The 11,017-nt window shown below is 47.4% G+C and overlaps 1 pseudogene; it reads left to right on the top strand.

Annotated features, from left to right (window-relative positions):
• Positions 1–2,340: 2,340 nt before the first annotated feature.
• Positions 2,341–8,597, top strand: LOC130195668 (cytoskeleton-associated protein 5-A-like; annotated as a pseudogene).
• Positions 8,598–11,017: the final 2,420 nt, after the last annotated feature.

Below are 11,017 nucleotides of genomic sequence, written 5' to 3'. Positions count from 1 at the left end.
CCGACAGAGACTAGAACCAGGAGGTCCGACAGACTAGAACAAGGAGGACCGACAGAGACTAGAACCAGGAGGACCGATAGAGACTAGAACCAGGAGGACCGACAGAGACTAGAACCAGGAGGACCGACAGACTAGAACAAGGAGGACCGACAGAGACTAGAACCAGGAGGACCGACAGAGACTAGAACCAGGAGGACCGACAGACTAGAACCAGGAGGACCGATAGAGACTAGAACCAGGAGGACCGACCCAGGAGGACCGACAGAGACTAGAACCAGGAGGTCCGACAGACTAGAACAAGGAGGACCGACAGAGACTAGAACCAGGAGGACCGACAGAGACTAGAACCAGGAGGACCGACAGAGACTAGAACCAGGAGGACCGATAGAGACTAGAACCAGGAGGACCGACAGAGACTAGAACCAGGAGGACCGATAGAGACTAGAACCAGGAGGACCGACCGAGACTAGAACCAGGAGGACCGACAGAGACTAGAACCAGGAGGACCGACAGAGACTAGAACCAGGAGGACCGATAGAGACTAGAACCAGGAGGACCGATCAAGTTAATAAACAAGTATTTTCACAATAAAAGTCTATTATTCTCTGCATTAAAGTCTCTTCACAGGCATCAACCGGCTTCGACAATTCTGAAATACTAACATTTATTCCATGCACATACACAACATGACTTCTTGCCATTGGCATGTGAACATCACATACAGTCAAGACAGGAAACAGTCTTTCCCTAATGCTCTACAATAAAGCCATAATACAGTCAGAACTAGAACGGGCACTCGGTAGAGCGCATACCTTCGCATATCACAAGATTGGGCATTGAATTATGAACATTTTGGCATTAGTTGCATGCCAATTGGACAAAAATGTATCGTGCTATGGTAAAAAAAAGATGTTGACCTTTCCATGACCTTGACATTGACCTTTGACCCGATTGATCCCAAAATCTAATCAAATGGTCCCCGGATAATAACCAATCATCCCACCAAATTCCATGTGATTCAAGAAGATTTGACCTGTTCATGACCTTTGACCTTGACCTTTGACCCGATCGATCCCAAAATCTAATCAACTGGTCCCCGGATAATAAACAATCATCCCACCAAATTTCATGCGATTCGGTTCAATACTTTTTGAGTTCTGCGAAAGATTTTGACCTGTTCATGACCTTTGACCTTGACCTTTGACCCAATCGATCCCAAAATCTAATCAACTGGTCCCCAGATAATAAACAATCATCCCACCAAATTTCATGCGATTCGGTTCAATACTTTTTGAGTTTTGCGAATAACACGCATACAAATAAATAAATAAATAAATACACGGCGATCAAAACATAACCTTCCGGCATTTTCAATGCGAAGGTAATAATTCTCCCTAATATTTCCTATTATAATATCTTTCTATATGTATTAATTTAAAGCATAAGACTTCCTCTATGTACATGTGCAAAATCAAATAAACTATTACAACCTAACAGTATGAACCCTGTTGATCAAGTAATCGGTGAGTTACAAGGTTATTTCATTGTCATTGTGCTTCTTGTGATGGTTCAGAGGCGTTATTTTTCTATCAGGCTATTCATATTTTTTTCAGGTGCATAATTTCCCTGATTAATAAACTGCTTTCCACAGTAATGGGAAGTTTAAAATGACTGTTTGTTTCTTTTCCAGGTCCAGCAGACTCTCGCTATTCTGCAGCAGCTGTCTCTAGCCATGGGACCTGGACTCAAGCAGCACGTTAAAGCCCTGGGATTCGCCATCATCACCGTACTGGGAGACAGCAAGGTAACGCACCCTGTGGTTCCAGGGGCCATGGAGCGCTGCCATCGACATACATCTCACATATGGTCCACGAAGTTACTGGAAAGTTTAAAGTTTTCACTGAAACGATGAGACCCATCACGACGGAATATAGTGGAGGCACACACTGCCGGTCAAGGTCAACCTTTTATTTGACCAGATTACATTTGAACACAATGTTATGTTTATGAGAATAAAAAAATTGATGTTTTTATGCATAAAAATAAAAACACAAAACCATCCGTCCAGACTTCAGAGCGTTGAAATTGTTTTAGGGATGAAAAAAAGAAGAGAAATTTCAGGCACACTCACGATTACCCATGATCCTCCTCTCTTCCTCACCCAGGTGCTCGGCTGGTTGGCGGAGAAGCTGCCCCCCCTGAGAACGGTCCCGGGGACCTGATGCTGTGCGTCCCTCACCTCTGCTCCTGTCTGGAGGACAGAAACGGGGACGTGAGGAAGAAGGCTCAGGACGCCCTGCCCACCTTCATGATGCACCTGGCTACGACAACATGGACAAGGCCGCCGGGAAACTCAAAGTACTTGACGGATGCACTGTGCCTGTGGCGAGCTTTTACCTACATACATTTTCAGGGTCTGACCTCCAGTGAGGCAAAACCACCGTGTCTGCATTAATTGATGTCTCTCTCTCTCTCTCTCTCTCCCCCCTCTCCTCGTCTGCTTGCAGACCGCCTCCAAAGATCAGGTGCTCGGCATGCTGGAGAAAGCCAGAGCTTTGGTGCCGGCTAAACCGGCTGCTCCTGCCAAAGCTGGAGGGGGGAGGGGCTCCGCAGAGCCCAGCAGAGCTGCTTCAAGTGTGTGCATCATTATTACGGATTAAAACCACAGCTGTGCTACTGTGAGCTAGTATTCCGCTCTTGCTTCTATAGGTTAGCTTAGCAGATTGCTAACGGCAGTTCCATGAAATAAAGACCCAGGAATCCAGAGTAGAGTTTAGGGTTGAATCTTTCACTGTGGAAACATGACACGACATGATCGTACAAACTGTCCACAAACATATACGTGAGTATGAAATTATGATTTAGCATTAAGCTGTCATACCAGAAATTACTAGTATCCATCAACATGACTCCCCTGACTAGTTAGTAGTCCCGATGAGCATCTATTGCGACAACACAAAGATTATACTCCAACAGTAAGTACACAGATAATGTATCGTAGTGGATGTTTCCATGCTACATGCAAAACTACTTACAGACTTGGACCTGCAAAGGCTTCCCAGCATTAAAGTGGAAACGTCTCCAGGAAGGAATCATTAGAGTTACAACACATTCAATGAGTATGACAGAGTGTATGAGTAGTTGGTAGTCGGCATGGACCACGATCCAGACCTCCATCAGGCAGATGGAGGTCGAGAGGAGGAGTGGGCGGGGCATCAGCAGGGCCATGGTATCAGGCCCAGCCAGGTCCAACGGACCTTATGAGACGTGAAGTCACTAAGACTCCGGAGAGGAAGTAAAGTTAATAATGTGTGATGGAGAGATGACAATTCATCCATAAGGAGAGAGAGGAGAGGAGAGAGGTGCTCAGTGTATCCTAAACGTCCCCCAGCAGCCAATAAGAGGAGCTTGACACCTGAAGGCTCTGGCTCCCATCCTACTTTTTAAGATTCTAGGAACAATATATTGATACATATACATAACCATAATATTGTAATTAATTACCGTCATTGCCGACAGTCTTTTTATTTTCTTATTGACAATCATGACGTCATCGCTCCGCTCATCCAGGCGTTGTGGATTCTTTTTGAAAGCGCCACGTGACTGCAGAGCATTGACGACACAACCCGGGGAAGAAGTGTCCACAGTGCGCTGTCATTGTATTCTCAAACGTTCCCCTCCTGTGCAGCCTCCAGGCAGCCGGCCGCTGAGGACGGTGTGGACGGGAAACCTGAAGGCAAGAAGGTCGTCCGAGGAGGAGGAGGAGGAGCGGCAGCATCTGGGAAGAAGGTATGTCTTTCTGGATCGTGTTTTTGATGCGCGTGCACACAGGAACAGAGATATTGACCTGCTTATGGGTTGAATGGCTGTTTAGCTAACGTAGATTTTGGTTTCAGGGGTATATCGGCCCAGATTTAGTCTCATCTGATGTCCTGACATTTATGAAAGCATGAAAGAAGAAGGAAGTGTTGGTCCAAGCCCCGTCTGACCCCTCCAATTGAAAATATTCACCTGTTAGTGGTTGTGAATATCGGGCATGAGCGTTTGCCACCGTTTATTTTTGTGTTGATGCGCACCAATCCATTTCATTCCATGACCGTGAAGTGTAAACATGATGTGGTTTCTCTGCTCACCCAGCCTCCCTCCCCTCCAGAGGGGCCTGTCCCTCCTCCCCCCTCCAAGGAGAAGGACAGTGATGCTCGTAAAAAGCCCCCGGCAAAGGGAAGGCTGCTGCTAGCGGTCAGCAGGTAGTCCTTTTTGAGAAGATGCAATGTGTTTACACTTCATCTGGACGTGGGCCCAGTTGTTCCGTTGGACAGATGTTAACCCACAAACTTTTTCTGTCTCGCCTCACTTCAGAGGAAGAAAGACGCTCGCGCCCCACCGCCCCAATAACATTGTAACAAAATGGTCCACGCTGGATTTCTATTGAAATAACAACTTTGTGTGACTCCTCCTTTTTCAAATGAAAGAATTACTTTGCAATCACTTTCCATTAAACCAGATTGCTCCATCAGACAACAACAACAACAACAACAACTTATACAGGGTTCGTACGGTCATGAAAAACCTGGAAAAGTCATAGAATTTTTAAATGGTCATTTCCAGGCCTGGAAAAGTCATGGAAAAAAGTCAAATCATAAAAAGTTTTGGAAAAGTCATGGAAATGTTGTCATATTCACATGTTCATTTACGCCGAGTTTGAAAAATGTATATGTTTTTTTAAAGAAAGACGCTAAAAAACGCACAACATTTTCTAAAGTGTTCATGTTTATACCGAGATTTCAGTTTGGTCGTGGAAATTGGATTAAAAGTCATGGCAAAGTCATGGAAATCCATTGGTCAAAATGTGTAAGAACCCTGCTTAGAATTAAGTTCTCTCAATGCAAATAAGAACTAATGTTTGGCAAGTAAATAGCTTATTGTTGCTGTAATTAAGTTTTACACTGAATATCTTTTCAAGATAATAACAATAAAGTGCAACCTGTGAAAAACTAAACAAAACAAGTTCAAATATTTGGAAATAAAAAGTTTTACACTGCATATCTTTTCAAAAGAAAAACAAGTGCAGATATGTGTAAGTCATCACGTATTTATTATTATTATTATTATTATTATTATTATATGTTGCAATGAGCTTTCCACTACAAATCTTTTTAAAACGGGGTTTCAGGCTTAATACGGCCACTCTCAATAAAGCTCAATGTTGAGCTCTTGTTTTGAAGGGCAACAGCAGGAAGGAGGTAGGATGTGGCAATGGATGTCGCCCATGCTCAGCGTAAACCTGTTAGCGCCGTCACGGAAACATTTAGACGGAAGTACAGGCATTTTGCTCTTTATTTATGAATGACTTAGTTTTTATGTCTGTACTTTGTAATACGTGAAGTTCTCAATAAAGGTCTTAAATTATAAAAAGATCTACATTTCCCCCCACCTGTAATGCCTTGGCGCCCCACAGTTTGAGAACCACTGCTCTAATCTCTAATATGCAAGTGAACACACCAGCTGTATGGTCAGGAGCACACGGTTGTCAGGTGGAAGGAGATGAACTCCCGTCTGTATTAACCTCCTCACATGAGGTGAATCCACCGCTGCACGCTCACAGGAAGGAAGCGCGAACAGAGAGGTCACTGTCCGGCCTTCAGGTCACCCCACTGCATGAGTTTGTGTTTGTCAATGTTTTTGGAATGGCATCAATGTTTCCGCTCTGTTAACCCACGCGGAGCCGTGTTCTCTAACACTCGCTGGTCTCCTGTTTCTTTGTCTGACGCCGTCGCTTCTCCGTCACCCACATCGGGGGAAAAACCCCGATTACACGCGTTGCCGAGAGCAACGCCACAGCCGGAGCTCATCGGTTCACTCGCTGCCTCCTCACTCTCCTCCTCCTCCTCCTCCTCAGGGTGCAGCCGGCAAGAAGCCTGCCGCCAAAAACCAGAAGGATGATGAAGATAAGACCGGGCCGATCTTCGTCCTCATCCCCAACGCTAAGGAGCAGAGGATCAAGGAGGAGAAACAACTAAAGGTATCTGATTGGCAGAAGAACTCGTGGTCACGTGAAACCAAACGACTGGTCTTACCCAACGTGGGCATACGGCTGGACACTGAGCACCGGCACATTACTTCATGACTGCTCCTGATGACATGGCAGGTGTGTACACTCTCAGCTGCTCAGGTGTACTCGCGATACGCCGTTCAGTCCTGCCATCATCAGCAGGTGTGGAACAATTCTCCCTCACACTTAATCCTAAGGGGAACTGTACTACAATATGTGTTTCTATTTTATTTAGGTATTTTTACAGAAATACAACCTTCAAAAGTAAGAATGCATAATAATAATAATAAATAAAAATAAAGTAGAAATGAACCATGCATCTGGCCAAGAAGGGCCATAAGGGAACACAACCGATCACTGCTTCATGGGTTAGGAATGATGTAGCTTCATAGATGGATGTCCTATACTCGACTTATTATGAGCGTGTAGTCCGGTTCCCGTGGTAGACCAGCGGCGTGGTTTCTCTGACTGTCTTTAGGATCTCCACGGCATCGCCGTCCTCCTGTGCTCCAGCGATGATGGTCACTCGTGGGTTCTCCTGGCGGCGATTGTGCGACCGGTCGATCTTTTTGTCCCGGTCCAGCTGCAGGACTTCTTTAAAGAACGTTGGCAGCTGCTTTAGGGGAGCTGCAGTCCGTTGCTCTCGAATGCCGGCTATTCGGATGTCGGTCTCGTTCTCCCCTCCACATCCTCGCCTGTTGATGTCGTCGCCGGCCTTCGAAGGCTGGTTATCGTAGCGTCTCGTGCGGCCGTGTTGCCGAGCCGCCCTTCGTGTCTTGTACGTCTACTTCTGTTTGGATATAGGTCGTGTTTTAATTTACATTTTATTGCAGCTCAAATTTGATCGCACTTTTGAGTTCCTCCTTTTAGAAATCAGATGTCCGCTTTCATCCCGTCATACGTGGGCTTTCACTGCGGGTGGGAGAGGGTTGGGATCTGCCACGTGGTTCTTGCAGGCCGTGATGAGCTACCGGCGGATTTATATTTGGATATTGTTGTTTTTTTACGCCATTCATAAATGCCGTAGCTTGCGTAAGTCATCTTTTGGCCTCTTTGAGTTGTCCTCAGTGAGCTTTGAGGCTGGTAGTCCTGGAATAGTAATCGCTTCTACCTCCAAATATTGTCTGTTCTGCAGGAGCACTGACAATGACGTCTTAGGGACGTCACACTCGACGCCGCTTGTAAAAGCGCAGCCGCTCAAAAGCTCGCCGATAAACAGCGCGGCGCCTGTGGAGCGCCTGCGCGCAACCGGGCGATGAAACTTCATTTACTAAACGGATTCAAACAGTCGTCTGTGTTGTGGGATGAGGAGGAGGAAAAGCCCCAAAAGCAGAGGTTTTTAGATCACGATGTATTAAGAAAAAACAGTGCGGCGAATACCTCCATCTATTCAGCGAATTGTGTCTCGATGGCGAGCGCTTTCAGTTGTACTGCCGGCTGAGCGGGAGTCAGTTGGTCGTGTTTCGATTTAGAATTATATAGCTCTTGGTAATGAAATACCGCTAATATGAGCGTCTCGTCGGAGTTTGCCATTTTCTTTTGAATTTCCCACTGGTCAATCCACATGAAAACAGGAAGGAAAGCCCGCCTCCTGCTAGATCCGATTGGCTGCCTCGGCCGAGTGTGACATTGACGAGCTGTGCGATTCCGCGCCTCGCACGTAAAGTTGAGGATATTTCAACTTTCATGCGCGCCTGAAAAATGGGCCGCCGACATTTAAAGGGCCGTGGGAAAACAAAGGTTTTGCCAGCGATGCGTTTTTGAGAATCGCGTCTGGTGCGATCGAGCCCTGACTCCGTATCTTTGACTCGTCTAACTCCTGAACTCTTGTTTCATCTGTAGGTTTTAAAATGGAACTTCACGACTCCCCGAGATGAATACGTGGAGCAGCTGAAAACGCAGATGTCCACCTGCTTCGCCAAATGGCTCCAGGACGAGCTTTTCCACATAGACTTCCAGAGACACGTCAAGTCCATCGGCATCATGATTGAGGTAGGGGATTGGTCTGGATCTACAAGCTGCACATTCGGAGTAGTTTTTGGTCTGAAAGTCTGCGTGTTTTGGTCTCAAAGAGGTTGGAAAGTGAAAGCGAAGCCACCATCAGCTGTCTGGACCTGATCCTGAAGTGGTTTACCCTGCGCTTCTTTGACACCAACACCACCGTCCTGATGAAGGTGCTGGAGTATCTGAAGCTGATGTTCGCCATGCGGAACAGAGAGGACTACCACCTAACGGAGAACGAGGCCAACTCCTTCATCCCCTACCTCATCCTCAAGGTGAGCACCTGTCCGCACTCCTGATTGACTCGGAAACCACCGGAGAGCATCTTCTGCTCACAGTTCCCGCTCTTCTTCTTCTTCTTCTTCTTCAGGTGGGAGAGTCAAAGGATGTGGTTCGCAAAGATGTCCGGGCCATATTAGCCATGCTGTGTAAGGTTTACCCGGCATCCAAGGTCTTCCCTTTCCTCATGGATGGAACCAAGTCCAAGAACTCCATACAGAGAGCTGGTACGTCTACAACCAGAAGGGACGGTCCAAACCTCTGAAGCTGCGTTCACACCAAAGGCGTTACTCTCGTGTGTTCATCTGCTTGACCATTTGTGGTTTATTCGCGTCATTTGCACCTTAGAGGGGGCGTGGCTTATCTCTTCAGCTTTACTCCGTTTAGACCGTTATCATGTCCGCCATCCACCACAAAATCAATAACCACTAGTTCTGCTTTATACTTGTTGAGGACATCCCATAAACCTCTGAACATGTGACGCCCTCGTGTTTGGCTTCATAACATTAATATCATATATATATATTTATACATGACATCACCCGTAGGCTCACACAGCGCGCTACTAGAGCAGCAGTTAGATTCACCAACGGCGGAGCAGCTCAACTGAAGCTGATTGGCTTTCGCATCTCGACATTGGGCGAATTTTTAGCCAAAGTTCAAATATTTGAACTCAAGGTGAATTTTTTGCTTCGTGGCACCCGGTGAAAATTCCTGTCGATCGCAATTTTCAATTCATTCAGTTTATTTGTATAACCCATTCTCACAAATTAAAGATTTGCCTCAGAGTGCTTTACAATCTGTACATATAGACATCCCTGACCTTTGACCTCACATCGGATCAGGAACAACTCCCAAACAACCCTTCACGGGGGAAAAAAGGGAAGAAACCTTCAGGAGAGCAACAGAGGAGGATCCCTCTCCAGGATGGACAGGACAATAGATGTCATGTGACCAGAATGAATCATTACACACAAATTAAAACACAGTAACAACACAATCAATGAGTATGACAGAGTGGATGAATAGTTGGTAGTCGGCATGGACCACGATCCAGACCTCCACGATCCATCAGGCAGATGGAGGTAGAGAGGAGGAGTGGGCGGGGCATCAGCAGGGCCATGGCATCAGACCCATCCCGGTCCGATGCAACCATTCATTGACTTTGCACGGGATCTAATCGCGTGAAAAATTCTCTACGCTTCTAGAAATTGCCTTAATTACCTTCGCATTGAAAATGCGAAAGGTTATGTTTTGATCGCCGTGTATTTATTTATATATTTATTTATTTATTTGTATGCGTGTTACTCGCATAACTAAAAAAGTATTAAACCGAATCGCATGAAATTTGGTGGGATGATTGGTTATTATCCGGGGACCATTTGATTAGATTTTGGGATCGATCGGGTAAAAGGTCATGACAAAATCTTATTTTTACCATAGCGCGGTCAATTTTTATCCAATTGGCATGCAACTAATGCCAACATGTTCATAATTCAATGCCCAATCTTGTGATATGCGAAGGTGTGCGCTCTACCGAGTGCCCGTTCTAGTTGTTTTATGTTTGTCATTATTACCTTCGCATTGAAAATGCGGAAGGTTATGTTTTGATTGCCGTGTATTTATTTATTTGTATGTGTGTTATAAGTAAAAAAGTATTAAACCGAATCGCATGAAATTTGTTGGGATGATTGGTTATTATCCGGGGACCATTTGATTAGATTTTGGGATCGATCGGGTCAAAGGTCATGATCAAGGTCATGAAAAGGTCAACATCTTCTTTTTACCATAGCGCGGTCAATTTCTATCCAATTGGCAACTAATGCCAACATGTTCATAATTCAACGCCCAATCTTGTGATATGCGAAGGTATGCGCTCTAACGAGTGCCCGTTCTAGTGTTATGTCTGTTATAATTAGGGATATTCCCATTATCGGTTTTGATCGGCGTTCTCAAAACGGCCGATCAAAACGGCCGATCAGATGACGTAACATCTGCGAGAACTATCAGATGTTTCAATCGCAGCGCATTGCAACGGAGACGATGCGCCCGGTGAGGGCCGCAGAGTCGGGGCGACGGGTTAGAACACCGGCCCTCACCGGCCCCCGACGGCCCCCGGCGGCCTCCACCGGCCCCCTAACCGTCGGGTGCCGGTGGGGGACGTCGGGTGCCGGTTGGGGACGTCGGAGGCCGGTGGGGGAAGTCGGGGGCCGGTGGGGGCTGTCGGGGGCCGTCGGGGCGGTCTGAGGCCGTCGGGGGGCCGGTGGGGGCTGTCGGGTGCCGGTGGGGGCCGTCGGGTGCCGGTGGGGGACGTCAGGGCCGGTGGTGGCCGACGGGGGCCGTCGGGGGCCAGTCTGAGGCCGTCGGGGGCCGTCGGGGGCCGGTGGGGGCTGTCGGGGGACGGTGGGGGCGATCGGGGGCCGTCGGGCACCGGTGGGGGCCGTCGGAGGCCGTCAGGTTAGAACACCGGCCCCCGACGGCCCCCACCGGCCGCCGGGGAGGGGTGTGGCCACCAGGACCGTCGCTGCATTGGAACAGCAGGGGGGGGGGAGTTAGGGAGGGGTGTGGTCACCAGGACCCGTCGCTGCATTAGAACAGCAGGGGGGGGGGAGTTAGGGAGGGGTGTGGTCACCAGGACCCGTTGCCGCATTAGAACAGCAGGGGGGGGGGGGAGTTAGGGAGGGG

Source organism: Pseudoliparis swirei, chromosome 6, assembly GCF_029220125.1.
Source record: "Pseudoliparis swirei isolate HS2019 ecotype Mariana Trench chromosome 6, NWPU_hadal_v1, whole genome shotgun sequence".
NCBI classification, from domain to species: Eukaryota; Metazoa; Chordata; class Actinopteri; order Perciformes; family Liparidae; genus Pseudoliparis; species Pseudoliparis swirei.
Note: the sequence above shows the minus strand (reverse complement) of the source record. Positions and strands in the feature narration are given on the sequence as shown.